General features: G+C 38.3%; 1 long non-coding RNA gene across 1 annotated transcript; it reads left to right on the top strand.

Moving 5' to 3' along the window:
• The first annotated feature begins 1,019 nt into the window (after positions 1 to 1,019).
• On the top strand, positions 1,020 to 23,556 carry LOC140633004 (uncharacterized). Its single transcript, XR_012030635.1, has 3 exons — positions 1,020 to 1,855; positions 15,789 to 15,891; positions 23,256 to 23,556. It is a non-coding gene; the product is annotated as an uncharacterized lncRNA (long non-coding RNA).
• The last annotated feature ends 1,477 nt before the right edge of the window (positions 23,557 to 25,033 follow it).

The raw sequence follows: 25,033 nt of genomic DNA, 5'->3' as shown, positions 1-25,033 counted from the left end.
CTTTTGTTTCCTTTGTGTAGATCCTGATTGACATTTGCTGTCATCTTTCTTCTGCCTGGAGGACTATCTTTAACATTTTTTGCATTGAAGGTCTTCTGCCGATAGTGAATCCTTTTAACTTTTGCCATGTCTGAAAAAGTTTATTTCACCTACATTTTTTAAAGAATTTTTGCTAGATATATAGACTTCTGTGTTGAAAGGGTTTTTTTCTTTGAGTACTTTAAAGATTTACTCCATTGTTTAGACACACTGTTGTTCTTAACCTTGTTCCTCCATAAATAATGGGTCTTTTTTTCTCCTTCTGGCTGTTTGTAAGAGTTTCTCTTTATCTGGTTTTAAGCAATTTTGATTATAAGGAGTATTAGCATTATATTTTTGTTTCTTATGCTTAGGAGTTATTGAATTTCTTGAATTTCTGTGTTCCAAATTTGAATCTCAGATGTGCAAACATTTCAGCCATTATTTCTCCAAACATTATTTCTTCCCTCCCCTCCATTTTTGAACCTCTTATTACACACATAATGGATTGCTTGAAATCCTTCTATAATTCACTGATAATCTTTTAATTTTAAAAAATTCTCTTTTCTTGGTGTTTCATTTTTATGCAATTCTTATTCCTTTCTCTTTGAATTTACTAATATTTTTGTTTGAAATATCTAAAAAAAAAGAAATATCTAATCATCGATGTATTCTTCATCTCTAGAATTTTGACTTTGGTCTTTTAAAAAATATTTTCCATGTGCCTACATAACTTTTGAACATGTGGAATATGATTGCAATAACTACTTAATGTCTTTGTCTGCTAATGCAAACATTCTTATCAGTTCTCATTTTCAGTTGTTTGCTTTATCTCTTCTGTATGAGTTGTATTTTCCTACTTCTTTCTAAGTCTGTGAATTTTTCATTGAATCCCACACATTGTGAAATCTACCTTGCTGGATGCTGAATATTTTTTATTCTTATAAATATATTGTAGATTTATTCTAGGATGCAGTTAAGTTCCTTGGAAATAGTTTGATCCTTTGGTGTCTTGCTTTTAAGATTTGGTTAGCAGGACTGGAGCAATGTGTTCAATCTAGGGCTAGTTATTTCCCAGCGGGAAATAACTGACTCTTCTGTGTATCCTACCAAAGCCCCACCAGTTATGAGGTTTTCTAGTTGTGCTGTTGGGAACAGGCACTATTTCTGACCTTTGAGAATGCCAGATGTCCTTACCTCTAATCCTTTCAGGTGGTTCTTTTCCCAGCCCTGGGTAACTTGCTCCCAAACACGGCCAATCACTACTCAGCTGAATGCTAAAGAGGACCCCCTGAAGATCTGCAGAGTCCTCCCTCTTTGTATTGCTCTCTTCTTCAGTAATCTGTCCTGCAAACTATAGGTACCTTGCCTCCATGATCTCTGCTCTGTCTCCTCAACTCAGGGAGTCAACAGGCTTTGCCTAGAATCCCCTCTTCCTGCACCCTGACCTGGTAACTCTCAAGGCAGCGAGCTAGGACACTTGGAAGGCTTACCTCATTCATTTTTCACTTCTCAGGGTACTGTACTTTGTTGCCTGATGTTTAGTACCTTGCAAACCATTTCTTCATATATTTTTTCTGTTTTTTGTTTGTGTTAGGGTAAATCTGGTTCCTCTTACTCCATCATGGCCAAAAGTAGAAGTTTACATATTTCAGGTATTTTTCCTTCTTAATTTTTTTTTAATTTTTCACTTTAGGAGACTACCCACAAAGCCAGTGTCTTACTGAGCAGTAAAATTAAAGTAGAAAATGGTCAGATTTATCAAAATCCAGTCACCTGGCTCAAGGATCTTCTAGGAGGCGACAGTTATATGACTTGGAATTATGCTTGGAGTAAGGTGAGTCATTCTTAAGTATTATCTGTAACTTCATATACAAATGGAAAGGTACTTATTTTTTATGATAAAACTATTTTTTTAAGAAATCAGAAGTTCTCCAAACTAGTTTTTATCCTCATATATTCTTTGTACAATATGCTACATACTTTCTCCCACAACTCTTATTTACCAGAAATTCCAGGGGCAGAATTGGACAGCTGACAGCCTTTCCTTCCTTATTCCTCATCTGGTCTCAGAAATTCAAATGCCCTCAACCTTCCCCTATTATCCCTCCAGGTGAACTCAGGTCTTTGTGACTCCACATAGAGAATTTGAGACCTCTGGTGTATTGATGATTTAGTTATATGTTAGTATTCTGATGTAATGAAGGAAAAACTTCCCCTAAAGACAAAGGAACAAGTAAGCAGCCTAAGACCCACAGAAGTTATGGTGTGCTTTTGTGTGAACACAGTTTTATCCATCAGTTGCCAACCTCCCAAAAAGAAATATATCTTTTCATTCCAATTTCTCAGACTTAGTAGTCTTCCCCATAGTTCTATATTCTGAGTTATAAGCCCAGTTTAACCACCAATTTAAAGACTATTAATGACAGGCACCTTTGAGGTTCACCTCCAGATGTCCATGGCCACACTTAAGGGAACAATCTTTCAGTGATTGACCCAGGAAAGTGTGAATCATCAGACATCCACCAATACTGTCAAACAGAACTGCAGATGCCTTCCCCTCCACTAGTCATTTTATAAGCCTCAGTACCTAAGAAATAAAAAGCAGTTTCTTCTCCCCTTTTTTGTCCCACTTAGCTCTGTCCACCCTTCCTCTTAGCTCCTCTCCTCCTTCCTAGTCCATAACCTATTTTATGATATCCTAGACCTTCGTGCTTCCAAAACTATGGTGTAGTTCTTTTACTTATATCAGCACATCTTAGATTTTTCTCTACTGTAGAGTCTGTTTTTTTTAAAGGATTTTTCTTATTTACCACTCCTTGAATCACAGGCCAGCTACTTTTCACCTGCCCAGCCATTTCCATGAAAGCATGAATCATATTTTCATGTTAGTAATTAACATTTTACCCTTGGAAATCCCTTTTTATTAAAGTTTTTTAAACTTGTGATAGTTTATATCATTTTGCTGAAATACTCTGTGCTCACAACATGAATATGGTACTGATTTCTGTAGTTGAGTTTTTTTGAGCTTCAATATGCCTCTGCTACTGTGTGCTCAGTGATGACTCAGTTCTCCCACTATTTTCTTTATTGGAACTACTGCATTTTCTGCTTTTGAATAGCTGGCTGTGACATAATTTGGCTCTCACTCTGTACTTAGGCCTCATTTATTTACCACATTGCCTCTGGTCTTTTCTTACCAGCCATGTCAGTTCATCATATAGTTTAACACCTTTGTTGGCAATGAAGCCAAAGGCAAGTAAGTACTACAATTAGAATTCTTGGTTGTAAGATATTCATAAAGATTATCTAAATAGACCTGTATATTTTTTAATTATCCTAAAAATTTTTAAATACCATAGGGCACTCATGTACTTCTAATAAATACCCCAGGCTGAGAAACACTACCATGGTGGAATTTTTTTTACAATATTTAAAATCCTTTTTTAAAACTTAACCACATGGGGCAGCCCTGGTGGCTCAGCGTTTTAGCACCACCTTCAGCCCAGGCCGGATCCTGGTGACCCCGGATCGAGTCCCACATCGGGCTCCCTGAATGGAGCCTGCTTCTCCCTCTGCCTGTGTCTCTGTCTCTCTCTCTCTCTCATGAATAAATAAACAAAATCTTTTAAAAAATAAATAAAACTTACCACAGAAACCTCTACCTCTTCTAGTCTTGAGGTAACTCATGAATTCTTAGTCACTTCTCAAGGACAGGAGCTCTTTGCTACATTGGTAAATGTGAACATTTCTGCTAACTCATTCTGAGAATGCTGGTATGGCAATGGGGCCAGGAATGGGTTGGTCATCAGGCAAGAAATGCTGGAAAACTGGGTCTTGTCCTACCTCAGACAGAATGGCAGAGCCTCTAGACACAAATGACTCATACTTCCTACCCAAGAAACTGGGTTGCTATACAGGGAATCCTGATGCTTACTCCGACTGGTCATCACTGATTGCTTCACTCCTATGGTCTCCTAGATATTAGCTATCATCCTGATGGGTAAGAATGATCTCTGGGTGGGAGACGGGAGGCCAAACTAGTTCCTGGTTCCACTCTTGAGAATTTACATGATCTGGGAACGTTTTTCAATTCTGCCTACACATTGGAGTCACTTGGGGAGGTCTTAAAGACTACTAATGCCTGGTGGACCACAGCCAGATACCTTCTAATCCTAATAGTCTTGGCTGAAGACCAGGTGGCAATATTTTAAACAGCCTTCCAGCTTTCCAGGTAATTATAATAAACAAACTGGAGTAAGAATCACTGATCTAGATCAAGTCACTTAACTTTCTGAACTTCATTTTTCTTATATATAAGTAGTAGTGCTAATTGTCTCTAAAGACCGTTCCAGTTTGGAGATTCCAGGACTTGCATAGCCATACGTGATTTATAAAGCCTTTTACATATATTCTTTCACAACCTCATGAGGTAAGAAAATCAACTATTTATCTCTGGATGTAAAACCACAGATATAGGAGATTAAGTGACTTGATTAGCCTCAAGGCCAGTAAGTGCCGGAACCAGGACTAGAACCTGATCTTATGGTTCCCTGTACATTACTTTCTACATTTACAGTGACACAACGGAAACTACATTCCTTTCTTTAGAAACAGGATGCCCTGAACTCAAAAGAACACACAGGATTTACTTAGCTGCCTTTGTGAATTTATGCAAAGTCTCATTCTTGTGCAGGAAAAATTGTCCACTTCCACAGGAAAAAAAAAACACCTTTCTGTGACAAAGTTGTGGTATGATAATCATAAGAATGGCTATGATAGTTTATTTTTGTGAATGCTCAGGACTGGAATTTGCAGATGAAAAATAGACTGCCATTTTGGGCAGTGATTGAAGGAGCATTGACAGTTCTCTTGTGAAAATATACTTCCCATCCAATGACTCACACTCTGAATTTCTACCCTATAAATTCACTACTTTGGATTTAGTATTAACTTTTCTCTATGGTTACTCCTCACCCTACATACTTTTGAAAACAATACCTCCTACCACCATGATTAGGAATATTAAGATATGGAAAGGTTGAGGTAGGAGTATAGAAAGTGATGAAAATTATTGGTGTGCCTGGGTGGCTCATTCAGTTAAGTCTCTGACTCTTGAGTTGGGCTCAGATAGTGATCTCAGGATCCTGGGATCAAGCCCTGTGTCAGGCTCCCTGCTCAGTGGGCGTCTTTTGTGTCTCCCTCTCCCTCTGCGCCTCCTACCACTCACACACTCTCTCTCATAAATAAATAAATAAATCTTTTTTAAAAAGTGATGAAAATTGTTTATGTAGATGGCCAGCCAGCCTCACTGAGTCAATTAATCATTCCCAAATTATCTTAACTTATACCTCCTAAGAGCCCAGCTCAGATGGTTGGAGATGTAGACCCTTTTACAATACAAATATCCAAGAGGTATGAATCCTAAACCATAAATAATGTGAAAGGCCTACTGCCCTTTTCTTGCCTGGAGCTATGTGGAGTGCCTGGGGGAAATGGAGAAGGAGAGGCTCTAGGATGGGGATTGGGAGGAGGTAGGTGATATGAAGATTAACGTGACTTTCATCATTAATTTCCCAGGATCAGTTCTTTTGTGGTAGTTATTACACTTTGATATAACCTTCTCAAATATTTGAGAATTATTTTACTTTTCCAAAATGTGTTTTATGTTACAGTGAACCTAAAAGAAAACCTTTCCTTCTTTGCCTTCCTCCCATCAAACTCCTGATATCAAAAACAATTATCCTTTCCTCTCTTCCTTTTGAGGTAGTGCAATTTTGTTAAGATTTGCATCATAAAACTTGAAATGGAATTAAAACAATCATTTGATCATCCATGAAGAGATTCACATTAGTCAGTACCAACAAATGATTTTCCTGAAGACATATGAAAAATGGACTGATACTTTCAAATAAAATGGAGCCCCAGCAGGGAAATAAATTCTTGGACACCTCTTTAATATTTAAAGGTAGGTTATACGGATCTCTGGGTGGCTCAGTGGTTTAGGGCCTGTCTCCAGCCCAAGGCTTAATCCTGGAGTCCCAGGATCAAGTCCCACGTCAGGCTTCCTGCATGGAGCCTGGTTCTCCCTCTGACTATGTCTCTGCCTCTCTCTCTGTCTCTGTGTCTCTTGTGAATAAATGAATAAAATCTTTTAAAAAAATAAAATAAAGGCATGTTATGTTTGTATTTTTTCTTGATGCATATTAGAATTATAAAGAGAAACATTTGTTATTGCAATTAATGACAATTGAAATTATACTTTATTTCTTCAGAGATCTTACCAAAATAAAGTTAATTAATAATTTCAGTTGGCTAATTATCTGTATTTCCAGAACAGTGGTTAACTGAATCATCCATCCACTCCAAACACGCACACACACTCGTGCGCATGTGCCTTTTTTCCCCCTAAGTATCATATTAGGGAGTCAGCATAAACTGATTACTGAGGATAATGGACCTCCTGCCTAAGAGCTTCAGGGAAAGCATCATTGGCCTTAGGATGAAGCACTTCCTGCAGTTCCACCTTTTAGAAAGAACCAACAACCTATAGGTATGCTCACAGAATGCACCTTACCCTAACTGCACATACCCTCTATGTATATAATGGAATATTACTCAGCCATTAGAAATGACAAATACCCACCATTTGCTTCGACGTGGATGGAACTGGAGGGTACTATGCTGAGTGAAATGAGTCAATCAGAGAAGGACAAACATTATATGGTCTCATTCATTTGGGGAATATAAATAATAGTGAAAGGGAATATAAGGGAAGGGATAAGAAATGGGTAGGAAATATCAGAAAGAGAGAACATAAAGACTCCTAACTCTGGGCAATGAACTAGGGGTGGTGGAAGGGGAGGTGTTTTTATTATTATTTATTATTATTATTAATAACAGTTTTTATTACTGTTTTCATCTGGGGGAGGTGGCATCCCATCACCTGCCCTTCATCAGAATGCGTTTTGATTGGTGAAGTTGTCAAGATTGCTGTCAGCTGTGTAGTCTAAGACCCTAAGAACCTCACCTACAGCTCTTCTTACATGCTTCTTTCAGAACAGGCATATAACTAGGTTTGGATTCAAGATTGAATTGAGGATTCAAAGTTTGAGTTATATGCAAATGTGATGAGTTTGCTCTTATGCTTTAGCCACTTAGAGCACAGACAATATTATGAAATGGAGAGTTTCTTTTTTTTCTTTTCTTTTTTGTATATTTTTTAATTGGAGTTTTATTTGCCAACATATAGTAGAACACCCAGTGCTCATCCCATCAAGTGCCCCCCTCAGTGCCCATCACCCAGTCACCCCATCCCCCGCCCACCTCCCCTTCCACAACCCTTTGTTCATTTCCCAGAGTTAGGAGTCTCTCGTGGTTTGTCTCCCTCTCTGATTTTTCCCATTCAGTTCCCCTCCTTTCCCCTATTATCCCTTTCACTATTTTCTGTACTCCCCATATGAGTGAAACCATATGATGATTGTCCTTCCCGATTGACTTATTTCACTCAGCCTAATACCCTACAGTTGAAATGGACAGTTTCCAAGGGTGACCTAGTGCCTGAATATTTTAAGGCCTGTACCTTATTATCCTTGTTCAATAAATCACTCCCACCTTATGGAAATTAGATCTTTAACTCAGTGGATTTTTTTAAAGCTGTGTCCTTTCAATGTCTGAATTACGCCGGTGGTGTGTTTAAGACCTATGTGGACTCATCGCCTCCAAGGCTACTAAAGTACAGTTTTACCACTTTATATTACCTAGTACTAACAGATAAAAATGTACTTTAAATCTGAAATACAGGTGAGAACACACTGAGCCTGTACTTGATGGGTATGTAGGTGTTTTGGATATTGTCAGGGCACAACATGAACAAAATCCATTGTTTCTAATCGTTAGTTGTTTGAAGAACTGACAGATGGCATTCAGAGGCTTCATCTCTCCTTCCATGGCAAGTGGGGATGCGTTAGCACACTGGGTAGACAGAGCTGTTCCATTTCCACCACCAAGCTTGTTTGGTTATGGGATTGAGCCAAGAGGGTGCCTAAACCTTCCAGATCCCTTATGTATGCCCCATTCTGTTAAAGAACAGACATTTGTTGAGCACTCAGGATGTGCTAGACAGTATGCGAAATGCTTTTCAAGTATTACTCTTTTTTATTTTATTTTTTTAAATAAATTTATTTTTTATTGGTGTTAAATTTTCCAACATACAGAAAAACACCCAGTGCTCATCTTGTCAACTGTCCCACTCAGTGCCTGTCACCCATTCACCCACACCACACCCCCCGCCCTCCTCCCCTTCCACCACCCCTAGTTCATTGCCCAGAGTTAGGAGTCTTTATGTTCTGTCTCTCTTTCTGATATTTCCTACCCATTTCTTCTCCCTTCCCTTATATTCCCTTTCACTGTTATTTATATTCCCCAAATGAATGAGACCATATAATGTTTGTCCTTCTCTGATTGACTCATTTCACCCAGCATAATACCCTCCAGTTCCATCCACGTTGAAGCAAATGGTGGGTGTTTGTCATTCCTAATGGCTGAGTAATATTCCATTATATACATAGACCATATCTTCTTTATCCATTCATCTTTTGATGGACACCGAGGCTCCTTCCACAGTTTGGCTATTGTGGACATTGCTGCTAGAAACATCGGGGGACAGGGATCCCAGCGTTTCATTGCATCTGTATCTTTGGGGTAAATCCCCAACAGTGCAATTGCTGGGTCATAGGGCAGGTCTATTTTTAATTCTTTGAGGAACCTCCACACAGTTTTCCAGAGTGGCTGCACCATTTCACATTCCCACCAACAGTGTAAGAGGGTTCTCTTTAATCCACATCCTCTCCAACATTTGTGGTTTCCTGCCTTGTTAATTTTCCCCATTCTCACTGGTGTGAGGTGGTATCTCATTGTGGTTTTCATTTGTATTTCCCTGATGGCAAGTGATGCAGAGCATTTTCTCATGTGCATGTGGCCATGTCTATGTCTTCCTCTGTGAGATTTCTCTTCATGTCTTTTTCCCATTTCATGATCGGATTGTTTGTTTCTTTGGTGTTGAGTTTGAAAAGTTCTTTATAGATCTTGGAAACTAGTTTATCTGATACGTCATTTGCAAATATCTTCTCCCATTCTGTAGGTTGTCTTTTAGTTTTGTTGACTGTATCCTTTGCTGTGCAAAAGCTTATCTTGATGAAGTCCCAATAGTTCATTTTTGCTTTTGTTTCTTTTGCCTTCATGGATGTATCTTCAAGAAGTTACTGTGGCTGAGTTCAAAAAGGGTTTTGCCTGTGTTCTCCTCTAGAATTTTGATGGAATCTAGTCTCACATTTAGATCTTTCATCCACTTTGAGTTTATCTTTGTGTATGGTGAAAGAGAGTGGTCTAGTTTCATTCTTCTGCATGTCGATGTCCAATTTTCCCACCACCATTTATTGAAGAGACAGTCTTTCTTCCAATGGATAGTCTTTCCTCCTTTATTGAATATTAGTTGACCATAAAGTTCAGGGTTCACTCTGGGTTCTCTATTCTGTTCCATTGATCTATCTATGTGTCTGTTTTTGTGCCAGTACCACACTGTCTTGATGACCACAGCTTTGTAGTACAACCTAAATCTGGCATTGTGATGCCCCAAACTATGGTTTTCTTTTTTAAAATTCCCCTGCCTATTCGGGGACTTTTCTGATTCCACACAAATTGTAAAATAATTTGTTCTAACTCTCTGAAGAAAGTCCATGGTATTTTGATAGGGATTGCATTAAACGTGTAAATTGTCCTGGGTAACATTGACATTTTCACAATATTAATTCTGCTAATCCATGATCATGGAATATTTTTCCATCTCTTTGTGTCTTCCTCAATTTCTTTCAGAAGTGTTCTATAGTTTTTAGGGTACAGACCCTTTACCTCTTTGGTTAGCTTTATTCCTAGGTAGCTTATGTTTTTCTGTGCAATTGTAAATGGGATTGACTCCTTAATTTCTCTTTCTTCAGTCTCATTGTTAGTGTATAGAAATGCCACTGACTTCTGGGCATTGATTTTGTATCCTGCCACGCTACCAAAGTGCTGTATGAGTTCTAGCAATCTTGGGGTGGAGGCTTTTGGGTTTTCTATGTAGAGTATCATGTCATCGGCCAAGAGGGAGAGTTTGACTTCTTCTTTGCCAATTTGAATGCCTTCAATGTCTTTTTGTTGTCTGGTTGCTGAGGCTAGGACTTCCAGTACTATGTTGAATAGCAGTGGTGAGAGTGGACATCCCTGTCTTGTTCCTGATCTTAGGGGAAAGGCTCCCAGTGCTTCCCCAATGAGAATGATATTTGCTGTGGGCTTTTCGTAGATGGCTTTTAAGATGTCGAGAATGTTCCCTCTATCCCTACACTCTGAAGAGTTTTGATCAGGAATGGATGCTGTATTTTGTCAAATGCTTTCTCTGAATCTAATGAGAGGATCATGTGGTTCTTGGTTTTTTCTTGCTTATATGATGAATCACATTGATTGTTTTACGGGTGTTGAACCAGCCTTGTGTCCCGGGGATAAATCCTACTTGGTCATGGTAAATAATCTTCCTAATGTATTGCTGGATCCTATTGGCTAGTGTCTTGTTGAGAATTGTTGCATCCATGTTCATCAAGGATATTGGTCTGTAATTCTCCTTTTTGGTGGGGTCTTTGTCTGGTTTTGGAATTAAGGTGTTGCTGGACTCATAGAACGAATTTGGAAGTACTCCATCTCTTTCAATCTTTCAAAACAGCTTTAGTAGAATAGGTATGGTTTCTTCTTTAAACGTTTAATAGAATTCCCCAGGGAAGCCATCTGGCCCTGGACTTTTGTGTCTTGGGAGGTTTTTGATGACTGCTTCAATATCCTCCCTGGTTGTTGGCCTGTTCAGGTTTTCTATATCTTCCTGTTCCAGTTTTGGTAGTTTGTGGCTTTCCAGAAATGCATCCATTTCTTCTAGATTGCCTAATTTATTGGCATATAGCTGTTCATAATATGTTTTTAAAATCGTTTGTATTTCCTTGGTGTTGGTAGTGATCTCTCCTTTCTCATTCATGATTTTATTAATTTGAGTCTTCTCTCTCTTCTTTTTAATAAGGCTGGCTAATGGTTTATCTATCTTATTAATTCTTTCAAAGAACCAACTCCTGGTTCTGTTGATCTGTTCCACAGTTCTTCTGGTCTCTATTTCATTGAGTTCTGCTCGAATCTTTATTAACTCTCTTCTTCTGCTGAGTGTAGGATCTATTTGCTGTTTTTTCTCTAGCTCCTTTAGGTGTAAGGTTAGCTTTTGTATTTGAGTTCTTTCCAGTTTTTGAATGGATGCTTGTATTGCGATGTATTTCCCCCTTAGGACTGCTTTTGCTGCATCCCAAAGATTTTGAACGGTTGTATCTTCATTCTCATTAGTTTCCATGAATCTTTTTAATTCTTCCTTAATTTCCTGGTTGACCCTTTCATCTTTTAGCAGGATGGTCCTTAACCTCCACGTGTTTGAAGTCCTTCCAAACATCTTGTTGTGATTTAGTTCTAATTTCAAGGCATTATGGTCTGAGAATATGCAGGGGACGTTCCCAATCTTTTGGTATCGGTTCAGACCCGATCTGTGACCCAGTATGTGGTCTATTCTGGAGAAAGTTCCATGTGCACTTGAGAAGAATGTGTATTCAGTTGAGTTTGGATATAAAGTTCTGTGGATATCTGTGAAATCCATCTGGTCCAGTGTTTCATTTAAAGCTCTCATTTCTTTGGAGTTGTTGTGTTTAGAAGAACTATCAAGTATAGAAAGCACAAGAATGAAGTCACCAAGTATAAGTGTATTATTACATAAGTATGTCTTAACTTTGGTTATTAATTAATTGATATATTTAGCGGCTCCCATATTCGGGGCATATATATTGAGGATTGTTAAGTCCTCTTGTTGGATAGATACTTTAAGTATGATATAGTGTCCCTCTTCATCTCTTACTACAGACTTCGGGGTAAATTTTAGTTTATCTGATATAAGGATGGCTACCCCTGCTTTCTTTTGAGGACCATTTGAATGGTAAATGGTTCTCCAACCTTTTATTTTCAGGCTGTAGGTGTCCTTCTGTCTAAAATGAATCTCTTGTAGACAGCAAATCATTGGGTTCTGCTTTTTTATCGAGTCTGAAACCCTGCACCTTTTGATGGGGTCATTAAGCCCATTCACGTTCAGAGGTACTATTGAAAGATATGAGTTTAGTGTCATCATGATATCTATTCAGTCCTTTTTTTTGTGGATTGTTCCACTGGACTTCTTCTTGAAGTGGAATTTTAAGAGTCCCCCTTAAAATTTCTTGCAGAGCCGGTTTGGAGGTCACATATTCTTTCAGTTCCTGCTTGTCTCTGAAGCTCTTCATCTCTCCTTCCATTCTGAATGAGAGCCTTGCTGTATAAAGTATTCTTGGTTGCACGTTCTTCTCATTTAGGACCCTGAATATATCCTGCCAGCCCTTTCTGGCCTGCCAGGTCTCTGTGGAGAGGTCTGCTGTTACCCTAATAGTCCTCCCCATAAAAGTCAGGGATTTCTTGTCTCTTGCTGCTTTAAGGATCTTCTCTTTATCTTTCAAATTTGCAAGCTTAACTATTAAATGTCGAGGTGTTGAACGGTTTTTATTGATTGGGGGGGGGTGTCTCTCTATTTCCTGGATCTGAATGCCTGTTTCTCTTCCCAGATTAGGAAAGTATTCAGCTATGATTTGTTCAAATACTTATTCTGGCCCTCTGTCCCTTTTGGTGCCCTCGGGAACCCCAATTAAACGTAGGTTTTTCTTCCTCAGGCTGTCATTTATTTCCCCTTAATCTATTCTCATGGTCTTTTAATTGTTTGTCTCTTTTTTCCTCAGTTTCCCTCTTTGCCATCAACTTGTCTTCTATGTCACTCACTCGTTCTTCCACCTTGTTAACCCTCGTCGTTAGGACTTCTAGTTTGGATTGCATGTCATTCAATTGATTTTTAATTTCCACCTGATTAGCTCTAAATTCTGCAGTCATGAAGTCTCTTGAGTCCTTTATGCTTTTTTCTAGAGCCACCAGTAGCTGTATAATAGTGCTTCTGAATTGGATTTCTGACATTGAATTTTAATCCAGATTTTGTAACTCTGCAGGAGAGAGGACTGTTTCTGATTTTTTCTTTTGAGGTGAGGTTTTCCTTCTAGTCATTTTGCTGAGTGCAGAGTGGCCAAAAACAAGTTGTATTGGGAAAAGGAGAAAAAGAGAGGAGAGAAAGAAGGAAAGAAAAGAGAAAAAGAAAAGAGGAAGAAAAAAGAAAAAAAGAGAGAAGAAAAAGAGCGAAAAGGAAAGAAAGGAAAAAGAAAAGGGTGGGGGAAGCAAACAGAAATCAAAAAGAAAAAAAAAAAAACCACGGGGGAGTATCTTCTGATTCTGTATACTTTAAGTCCCTTGAATTCCCCTGGAACTTGTCCATCTAGTTGGTCGTCTGGGGGAGGGGCCTGTTGTGCTGATTTTCAGGTGTTAGCACTTGGGGGAGCTGCTCTGCCCCGGGCCTGGTGCAGGGCTCAGTGGGGGTTGTTTACCCCGTGAGGCCCCAGGAGGAACAACCCCAGTGGCGGTGGCCAGATCTGCAGCCCCGGATTCAGCCCCCACAGTAACTACGGAGCTCTCCGTCTGCAGGGGCCTGGATGCTCCGGGATGGGGCCACTGATCTGCTAAGCTTGGGGCAGGAGTGTCCTTGCTGTCCTGGGCCCTCCTGGCCTCTGCCTGTCCCGGGGGGAGGCCGGATCCTGGGCTGTGTCCCTGCGCCCTGTGCTCCCGGCCTGCTCTGTTGGATTTGCGCTCTGGCCCTGCAGCCCCCTCCGTGGAGCCGCAGCCCGAGCCCCCCAGCTGCTCCCGGGTCCCGCCGTGCGCACTGCAGCCCTTTAGGGAGCTCGGCGCACTCTCCCTGGGGCTCAGGTGTCTGTTAGTGTCCCAGGGAGCCTGAGGGCATCCCCGCCCTCCTGGGGTCCTGCTCTAACTCCCTGCGAGCGCCTTTCCACCCGGGAAGATTGGTGAAGCTCCTGCTTCTCTGGGACTTGGCTTTCCTGTCCTGGGGACACTCGCCCCGGCCTTAGCCCGGCTCCTCACCGGGCCCCTCCCCCTTGGATGCCTTTTGTTTCTTTATTTCTTTTTTCTCTGTCTTCCTACCTTGATAGAAGCGTCAACTCTTCTCACTGTAGCATTCCAGCTGGTCTCTCTTTAAATCTCAGGCCGAATTCATAAATTTTCAGGATGATTTGAAGGTTATCTAGGTAATTTGGTGGGGACAGGTGACTTGGGCACTCTACTCTTCTGCCATCTTTCCCCTACTCCCTATTATTCTTTTTATTGGAAGATTTTATTTATTTATTCATGAGAGACAGAGAGAGAGAGAGAGAGAGAGAGAGAGAGAGAGGCAGAGACACAGGCAGAGGGAGAAGCAGGCTCCATGCAGGGAGCTTGATATGGGACTTGATCCCGGGTCTCCAGGATCACACCCTGAGCTGAAGGCGGCACTAAAGCGCTGAGCCTCGCGGGCTGCCCTCATGAATTATTCTAATCCTCACAACAAGACCTAATAAGTTGGTGTTACTTGTTTTACAAATGTACAAACAGAGGCTCTGAGAATTTAAGAATCTTGAAGAGCAGGAGTGTCAGAGGATTTTTTCCCCCAGAATTGTGAGGCAGTATGTGAAGTGCTAAGAGTATAAAAATGATTTTGACACAGACCTTGTCCTCAAGGAGCTTATGTTAATGGAAACAGACATATTAACACAGAATTTAATAAGTGCCTTGACAAATATAAGCACAGAATTTATGAGGGCCTAGAGGAAAGTTTTTGCTTGAGCTTAGAAGTTCTAAGAAAGTATCCTGGAGTAAGGGATGTGCACATGGAGACTAGACGGTTTAGCCACAGAGAACCTAGCTTCAGGGGTATATTATCAGGCTGCCCTAGAACTAAGAGTGGAGAACCCAAAGACCCTCTGGCAAGTGTTTGCGATTCTGTGTCTGCCCAAACTACTTGTGTGTAGGTATTTCCAAGATCTGACCTTTGGGGTTGTAAACAGTAGCTAAGTTCACTAACCAGAAAAAGCCAAAAAATTTGGATACATAGACCTGAAATATCAATAATCTAATTGTTAAATATCTAGTTTCTTGAAAGCACTGTTTTATGGCTTAATTTTATTAGTACAACATTATTTTTTTAATTTTATAAAGTAGTGCATGCTGGACTAATGGTTGTTTAACAAGTGAATGGATGAGAGAATTAATGATAAACAACAGGGGTCAACAAAAGTTTTCTCTAAAGGGCCAAATAAACATTTCAGGCTTCCTGGCCATACTGCCTTTGTCGTGAATATTCAGTCATGTTACAGCACAAAAGCATCCATTGATATTAAGTAAATGAATGGGTATCTTTGTGTTTGAATAAAACTTTTAAGATTTTATTTATTTATTAGAGACACAGAGAGAGAGAGAGAGAGAGGCAGAGGGAGAAGCAGGCTCCATGCAGGGCGCCTGACGTGGGACTTGATCCTGGGTCTCCAGGATCATGCCCTGGGCTGAAGGCGGCACTAAACCGCTAAGCCACTGGGGCTACCCAATAAAACTTTACTTACAAAAAAAGGTGGCAGGCCAGATTTGACCCTGGACTATAGTTTGCCAATCTATGATGGACAATAGTCAATACTAAAGTTAAAACTTACAAGAGACGAGTTTATTTGCTTCTTTTGAAATACAGAATTTTTAATTCTGTGCTTAACTATGTACAGGTGACATATCTGGGGAAGGAGCTTTTAAAGTATGTTTCTGAGGAAGTACCCGTATCTGCAGAGCCAAATGTGGTGCTTCAGCAACATCAGACTTGTCTTCCAGGTATGTACAGACCAACACCCATTTCTTAGTCATGAGGAAAACACCCAAAGCTACTAAGAAAACACTCCTTTTTGTTGTTGTTGTTGTTTTCATTCACATAACATTAAAATAACCATGTTTTAAAAGATTTTATTTATTTATTTGACAGAAAGAGAGTACAAGCAGGGGGAGCGTCAGGCAGAGGGAAAGAGAGCCTGATATGCAACTTGATCCCAGGACCCTGGGATCATCACCTGAGCCAAAGGCAGACGCTTAACCTTCTGAGCCAGCCAGGTGCCCAAATAACTGTTTTAAAGTGAATAATTCAGTGGCATTTTTTCTTTGTTTTTATTTAAATTCTAGGTAGTTGACATGCAGCTCAATATTGATTTCAAAAGTAGAGTTCAGTGACTCATCACTTACATATATAACACCCAGTGCTCACAAAACACATCCCCTCCTTAATACCCATCACCCATCTATCCCATCCCCCAACCACCTCCCTCCATCTGTCCTCAGTTTGTTGTTTATAGTTAAGTCTTTCATTATTGTTTCCCTCTCTCTCTGTTCCCTCACTCCTGAATGTTCATCCGTTTTGTTTCTTAAATTCCACATATGAAAAAAAAAATTCCACATATGAGTGAGCTCATATGATACTTGTTTTTCTCTGATTGACTTATTTTGCTTGGCATATTACTTACATTTATAATATTGTGCAACTACCAACTTTGTGTAGTTCTAAAACAACTTCCATTACCCAAAAAGAAACTCCACACCCATTCAACAATTGTTCCCTGTTCTCTACTCTCTGCAGTCTACTTTCTACGAATTTGCTGATTCTGAATGTATCATATGAATGGAATCATATAATGTATAACTACTTGTGTCTGGCATCTTTCACTTCACATAATGCTTTCAAGGATCCTGGCTGGGTGGATGTTCATTTCAGAACACTTTTGGCTTTTGGGTATAGTGCTGCTGTGAGCACATGGATACATATATTTGTACCCATTTTTGGTTCTTTTGGATAGATACCTAGGAGTGGAGTTGCTATATCATATAGTAATTATATGTTGAACTTTTTTGAGAAGCAGCCAAAGTGTTTTCGACACCAACTGAATCATTTTACATCATACCAGCAATATTCAAGGGCTCCAGTTTCCCCACATCTTCACCAACACTTGTCATTTTCTGTTTGTTTGTTTATAACACTCAATTTTTAACTACAGTTGATTCTAGGAGAACTTTTTAAATGACACCTTCCCTCATAGTTCCTTTCTCCGAACCTATGCTATACTTACTTTAGGTAGATTTTTTAAAGGTTCATATAAAAAAGCAAAATGGTATTTTTTCCTTCCTGCAGGCATGATTTGGTTAGTTTTCTAAAAGCAAACACTAAAATAAATTTTTACTTAGCGTAAATGAATGTGTTTTATCTGATGGAATACTGAGAAAACTGAAGAGAATGTAATATTCATCAATTAACAGCAGATTTTTGAAACAATTTGGGAAGAGGCAACACACATTTCTGTAAAACCAGACATAACTAGGGTTGTGTTACCCTTCTCTGCTGCAGCACCCATTCTTTTCCCCCCCAGTTCCTGCCTAGGACCAGTTGGGAACAGTATAGGTAGAAAGGAGATACAATAAAGAAGATGATAACTCTGTGATAACCAGAGTCAAGAACCAAACAGGGACTGGTGTTTCTAAGCTTCTAACCAGGGGCTTCCTGAGGCCATTCCTTCCTACAGCAAACCTTAATAATTCAAAGTACCTTCTTCTCCTAACTTTATACATAATCCACTGTAACCTCTTAGGGTCCTTCTTTGTCTCAAAAACTGGCTTCAGAATAGGATGGTTTTTCCCCAGTTTTCTGCTTTTCATCACTTTGGGAAAACAGATCAGGTGAAACAGAAATAGTGAAGAAATTAAATTGGAAAGAGTTCTTGTACTAATTCATAGTCTTTGGTTCCTAACCCTCACAGCAGATCTATGTAATCAAATCTTGAAGTGGGGCCAAGAACCTGAATTTTAAAAAATTATTCACATGCAGCCTGACTGCAGATTTGATTTGAATGACTAGTAAGTAGTATCTGATTTCTTATGCAGATAATAATTTGAAAACTTTTATATTCAGCCTTCCACCTCTATTCCATAGCACACTCACTCTAATGCTTGCTTGTGTTGCCTGCCTCCCTCCCTCCTTCTCTCTCTCTCTCTCTCTCTCACACACACACACACACACACACACACACACACACACACACACACACACGAAAGCCAAGCGAAACCTTTATTCTCCTAGTTTCTAACCTCTGGAGTCAGAACAGAAATACGAGATCTTCCTTGTATCACAAAGGTTATCTGCTGCTCAGATTTTCTAGTTCTGAGCAGGCATTTACAACCCTAGCCATGCTTCTCCAACCCTAGCCATGCTTCTCCTTCCTTGGAGGGCTTACAGTTCCCCTGCTAAGTGAGCATGAAATAAAAAAATGATTCTGAACTGCTGCTTCTTTTGCCTGCAATATAAACGTTTCTTATTACTAATTTGTTTCCAGAACTACTGAATTTTCTTTCCTTGAGATATTTCAGAAAATGGTAATGGTAATTTGAGAACTATGGAGGGCCAGTAGGCCAGCCAGCTTCTTACTACCTTAATCTGGCTCTGGGAATCTTCAGATCCCTACTGGCATTCCTTTTTCTTTTCTTTTTCTTTTTTTTTAAAGATTTTATTTATTTATTTATTTATTTATTTATTTATTTATTTATTTATTTAGAGAGAGAATAAGAACACCAAGAGTAGGACGTTTAACCTACTGAGCCATTCAGGTGCCCCCCACCTGCAGGTATTCTGTAGGCTGTTATTGGAGTTTTATTTGAACCTATCTGATTTAGGATTCTTTTGCATGTGGTTTTGTACTACCTGACAGAATTCCAAAGACCTGGCAAATTAGAAAACATATATATATGTTTTCATATATAGCAGCAAACTATTCTAGAGAAAATATTTTTCCCTCTTTTGCATACTAAAATGTGGTCATAGATATCATGTATCTGACACTCTACAGAACACAAAGTTTAAAGGAAAAACAAGTCTGTATGGATTTTATCAGCCCACCTCAGATCATGAACATCATCTCTTTTCCCATTTTCCCAACCAGATATTTAAAAAACAGCTATATCCCTCTACCTCCCCTATTTCTTCCTCCCCTTCTTTGTGAGAAATCATAAATCCATTTAGCTTTGGTAACCGACATTTCCTAAGCTTCTTTAATCAAATGGTAACACTTCATGGGACAAATACAAACTCAGTATCCAATTTATTTGTACATACATTTTGGAATCATGGTATCAAGAAAATCCTGAGTCATGAAGGTAAGTGATAAAAGTTTTTAACCTTGCCATTTTAAGACTTTCTTCAATGAATCAGAGATTATGGTAGAACTTTATTCCTAGTCTTGCACAAAGACTAGTTAAATTGGTAACTCAGATTAATGTATTGGTGGACTCTAGAGTGTTAGGATGTAGTATATTAATACATTTGAAGGCATATGTTATTTCTAATTAAAGATTTTAAACATAGAAACCCCAGTCTTTAAAAATGAAATTCTGTTGATGAATTCCTGAAGTATCTATCCCTAAGGTCTTTAGAAGCTATAAAATGGAGTGACTCTATGGTATATTTTCCCTTGAAAATTCATAACTTTCTCCCAAGCCTTCCTCCTCTGCCTCCTTGGCTATAGTTTCTCTTCTGTGTTATTGAGGGAATCTTCATTGATATTTCAGAGTAAATTGGAAGGAAAAAAATGAACATACCAAAAACTTACATAATTTGTAATCACTGCATACAGATATATCAACCTTTTCTGCAGTTCTTTAAAAAGAATCTGTTAAAGTAGATGATATTTCATTATTTACCCAAAAAGCCGATTTTATATATATCTATGTTATCTATCACTATAGTATTAGATAGGACACTGAAAACACATCATGCCAAATGTATTCATCTAAAAAAAAAAAAAGTTTTCTCCTCCTCCTGAAGTTCTTTCTTTTCCCAAGTCATCATTTAATGCATATTAAATATGTCATTTTATTTCAAGGGAACTAACATTATTTCTTCACTTGAAAATCGAACATGCTTCTTCAGAAAAAAATAGACTCTTGTTTTTAATAAAACCTGTCCCGTACCTACTGATAATACATTGCAAATAAATGACTTTAAAGAAAGAGTTTTCTTTATTTTGGTGCTGATACTGTGCTTCATTGCTCTGTAAAAGCATGTGTAATAGAGCACAAACATTCACAGGTGCTTCTGTTTTATGTGGTTAAGAACTTCTTCAAACTTAAACAGCTAAGGAAGATGGGTGCCTGATAACAGACCAGAAGGTGTTTATTTCAGCTCCTGTTTACGATTCTTGATTGTTTTTCATGACTTTAATCATAATTATTTCATCCTGGTATCATGATTAACTTTGACCTAATTCATAAACTGGAGGATGCTGATAGGGGAGGAAAGAGAAAAAACTAATTTTCTGTTGTGCACCTGCCATGTGCCGGATCTCCTGCCAGATTATTTTACATACATTAGGCCACTGAGGAGCTTCTTAACTAGTAAAACTCCAGAGTTCATGTCTGTACAAAGAAAGCAGAAAAAAACATGAACAGTTTACACTTAAAATTAATAAGCATCTCAAGCCCAGTTCAGCTTAAGAAACTACCTATTAAATTTATTTTCCCACAAAGAAAGAGGGCTTAAATAGTTTTAAACTTATAATGTCCAGGGGTGTTTCTTCACTTCAGTACAGTTTTCACAGATAGCTTTGATCTTATCAAAGTAAATCTGTCTCAAACTATTAATTTACTTTTAAATATCAAATCATCTAATACTATACTACCATATTATCCTTTAGAATCCTTTTATTTTAAAACAGCTTCGAACTTTGTCTTTAATAGCCATAATTCCCCCGCCTGGCATATACCTTTTTTCTTTTCCCCAAATTATTAAATGTTTCTTTTTGCCAAAAAAATAGCCATAATTGAATTTTTCCTCAGTATAACTACAGCAGATGTGTTTTTACAATCTATTAAAATAGTTCCTCATCATTTTCCCTTTGATTGGATTTATACTTCTTGTTTGGACTAAGAATATGTGCATAAATATGTTCATTTCCATTTATTACTAGAGTAAGCAAAGTTTCATTCCATAATCTTAATGAAATGAAGAATGCTTAGTTTGTGAGAATAACTTCTGGAAGTCTGAGTTCAAACATTTAAAGAGTTAGAAGTGAAACATATATCGTCTAGTCTTGGACCTATTTTACAGATGATGATACAGAGCCGGAGAGGTAAAATGGGTTGAATGAAAAGAGTTCATAGGTTAGTGATGTTTCTTAAGTGAACTCTCAGTTAAAATAATGAATCTGATTATTTTTGCTTTTTGGTCTATAAAGAGAAATTTTAAAAAGAATTAGAGGAAAAAGAAAAGTGAAAGTTAAAATTATTTTTAACCAACCTAGTTAGCTTGTCATTTTGAAGTGATAATTTAGGCAAGTAGATAACATGAATAGTTGCATGAGCCCTTTTTTTTTTTCCTAATGATGAATCTTGCAGTTCAGTTTAAGGAGACTTATGCAGAATATCTAACATTTGGTGATATTACTTGAGAAAGATGTATTTCTCTCTACTTCTCGCATGAGCATAATGGTTTGTTAGCTGTTGCAGTGTTTGTTGGGGACAAGGAGCACAGGAAGAGCCAAAAGTTCACATATATGGCTGTTTTTCTAGTTGTAGTGGGTGGAAGAAGCCATGTAACTTGCTTGAGATCACACAAGTTTGTGTGGCCTAGAAAAATTGATTATCCACCTTCCAGGCTAATACTATTTTCATTAAGAAATAATGATAATAATAGTAGCTTTTATTTATTTAATGTTTGCTATATGTTAGCCAGTAGCCAGTCATTTCACAGCAACTTCCCACTTAATCTTCACAACTGCTTTATTCTCAGTTTACTGAAAATTGAGACAGAGGAGTTTGTACAACTACCCTCAGAAACTTCAGTCATCTTTTTTTGGCATTGGTTGGTTTAGACTTCAAGCAAACTTCTTTTTTTTTTTTTTTAATTTTATGATAGTCACAGAGAGAGAGAGAGAGAGGCAGATACATAGGAAGAGGGAGAAGCAGGCTCCATGCACTGGGAGCCTGATGTGGGATTCGATCCCGGGGCTCCAGGATCGCGCCCTGGGCCAAAGGCAGGCGCCAAACCGCTGCGCCACCCAGGGATCCCTACTTCAAGCAAACTTCTTTTTCCCAAGATAAGCCAATGCTGGTTTACAGCTTTATCTTGGGTATAGAAAATGGAGTGAATTATGACTTGGTCCAAAATCCCATTGTGTACTCATAGACTTTTTTTGTTTTTGTTTTGTTTTGTTGCATATCATGCTTTAGCTCTTTTATTTTTTTTTTGTATTTTTTTATTAGAGTTCAATTTGTCAACATATAGTATAACACCCAGTGCTCATCCTCAGTGCCCGTCACCCAGTCACTCCATCCTCCTGCCCACCTCCCCTTCCACTACCCCTTATTTGTTTCCCAGAGTTAGGAGTCTCTCATGGTTTGTCTCCCTCTCTGATATTTCACACTCACTTCCTCTCCTTTCCCCTATAATCCCTTTCACTATTTCTTATATTCCCTGTATGAGTGAAACCATATGATCATTGTCCTCCAATTGACTTACTTCACTCAGCATAATACCCTCCAGTTCCATCCACGTCAAAGCAAATGTTGGGTGTTTGTCCTTTCTGAGGACTGAGGAATAATCCATTGTATACATAGATCAATCTTCTTTATCCATTCATATTTCGATGGACACCAAGGCTCCTTCCATAGTGTGGCTACTGTGGACATTGCTACTATAAACATTGGGGTGCAGGTGCCCCGGCGTTTCACTGCATCTGTATCTTTGGGGTAAATCCCCAGCAGTGCAACTGCTGGGTCATAGGGCAGATATATTTCTAATTCTTTGAGGAACCTCCACACAGTTTTCCAGAGTGGCTGCACCAGTTCACATTCCCACCAACAGTGCAAGAGGGTTCCCCTTCCTCCACATCCTCTCCAACAGTTGTGGTTTCCTGTCTTGTTAATTTTCACCCTTCTCACTGTGTGAGGTGGGATCTCATTGTGGTTTTGATTTGTATTTCCCTGATGGCAAGTGATGTGAAGCATTTTCTCATGTGCTTGTTGGCCATGTGTAGGTCTTCTTTGGTGAAATTTCTGTTCATGTCTTTTGTGTGCTCATAGGCTTGATGAGGGTCTAGGATTTGTAATAAGTAAATTTAAATATTATTTTTTAAGACTGTTTTTTAATTTGTTGACACTCCTTTAAACAGGAACATCCAGAGAGTCAATGCAAAGCATCCCACCTTATCTACAAATAAATGAAGTACTGTTAATCAGTGATCAAGAATTTCTCCCATGCCATATAATGGATCAACATTGGAAGTTCTATGTGGAATGTGAAGAGCTAACATTCTAAAACTTTGTTTTTGTAGTAATTTATTAGACATTTATTTGTTCATATTATTAACTCACATTCATATTTTATCTTACATAGGCTGGAGGGCCTATTTTAATATACATTTTATGAGTTGCTACTTAAGATGTGTTTACTGTTGTAAGAAAAAACATAATTCAAACTAGTATAGTAAGATTTAATACTTTTTTTGCCATTGAAATAAAGGCATTTTTGAATTAAACTGTATTGACTCCCTGGCTTTCTTTTTACTAACAGAAATGTAAAACTAATCTTTCAGTTAATTGAATTGAAAAATTCACCTCTAACTTTGTATCAAAGTTGTTCTTTAAGGGAAGCAAGGGTAAAAAAAAAGAGTGATAATTGGGCCTTAAAAGGCCCAGATAAAGTGAATATACTTAAAATAAGAACTTAATGTCCCAGTACCTTCAGCCATTTACTTTGGAATTTATCTTGTAACCAAAATGTAAAATCATCAAAGAAGTTTGTTTTAAATTTCATAAAATTTAGCGTAGATAAAACTGTAACTGTGATAAGTCTTAGAACAAAAAAAAATTTGAATCAAATATTGATTTGGGGGCTGGTTATTTGAAATAAAATAATCTTTGACTTTTGCTACATTGTCATGGAAATTTTCTTTTTTTTTTAAGAAAGTTTTTTTTTTATGAAAGGAACTTGGTAAGTTTTCTCAAGGGTCTGTCTTTCTCCTTTGATTTTTGATTATCATCTTATTGATTACCTATCTTGTCATTATCCCATGCTCCCAAAGAAGCTTTTTGACTTTGTGGCTTATGTCTATCCTTTCTTTCTCATTTGGGTAGAGAAGTCAAACTGTGGTAAAAATTACTCTCAAGTGCTAGATATTGGGAGATACAATATTGCTTTTTTGATATTTTCTTATTTTAAATGTACAGAATCTTAAGTATCCTTAGAATATAGGAATCTAGTTAACGGTTGCCTGTTGGGAGAAAACTCATGTGGCTAGAGAGCTGGAAGGAAAGGGGGATTTTTTTAACTACATGTGCTCTTTGGCAACTTTTGAAAGTGGTACTGTGTGTGAATAAAAGTTTTCAATATCTGAAAAGAAAGCAACTGGAAAAGTTTCATATTAATACAAGTATTAAGACAGCTTTGATCATTTTTTTCTTCTTGTGAGAGTCCATTGAAAATGTTCAGGTTAGAATGCCCCTACATGTTGTAATGTTTGAGAACTGACAGATTTATTATGCGATTATCATTTTCTTAGAGTACCCTATTTTTCTAATTTTTGAATAATGTACATGAAGTAGTCTATTTGGCTTTTATTATTTAAAGAGGTATTTAAAACATGACTCATTTGCGAATATATATGTACTAACATGGGAATTTGTATATATAAATGAAAAAATGCACAATATTAGTGGTTAATACAAGTCCTGATTGTGAGGCAGCCCGGGTGGCTCAGCGGTTTAGCGCCGCCTTCAGCCCAGGGTGTGGTCCTGGAGACACAGGATCGAGTCCCAAGTCAGGCTCCTTGCATGGAGCCTGCTTCTCCCTCTGCCTGTGTCTCTGTCTCTGTCTCTGTGTGTGTGTGTGTGTCTCTCATGAATAAATAAATTAAATCTTTAAAAAAAAGTCCTGATTGTGTTAAATAAA

This window comes from Canis lupus, chromosome 5, assembly GCF_048164855.1.
Source record: "Canis lupus baileyi chromosome 5, mCanLup2.hap1, whole genome shotgun sequence".
Lineage (NCBI taxonomy): Eukaryota > Metazoa > Chordata > Mammalia > Carnivora > Canidae > Canis > Canis lupus.
This window is presented reverse-complemented; position numbering and strand designations above follow the sequence as displayed.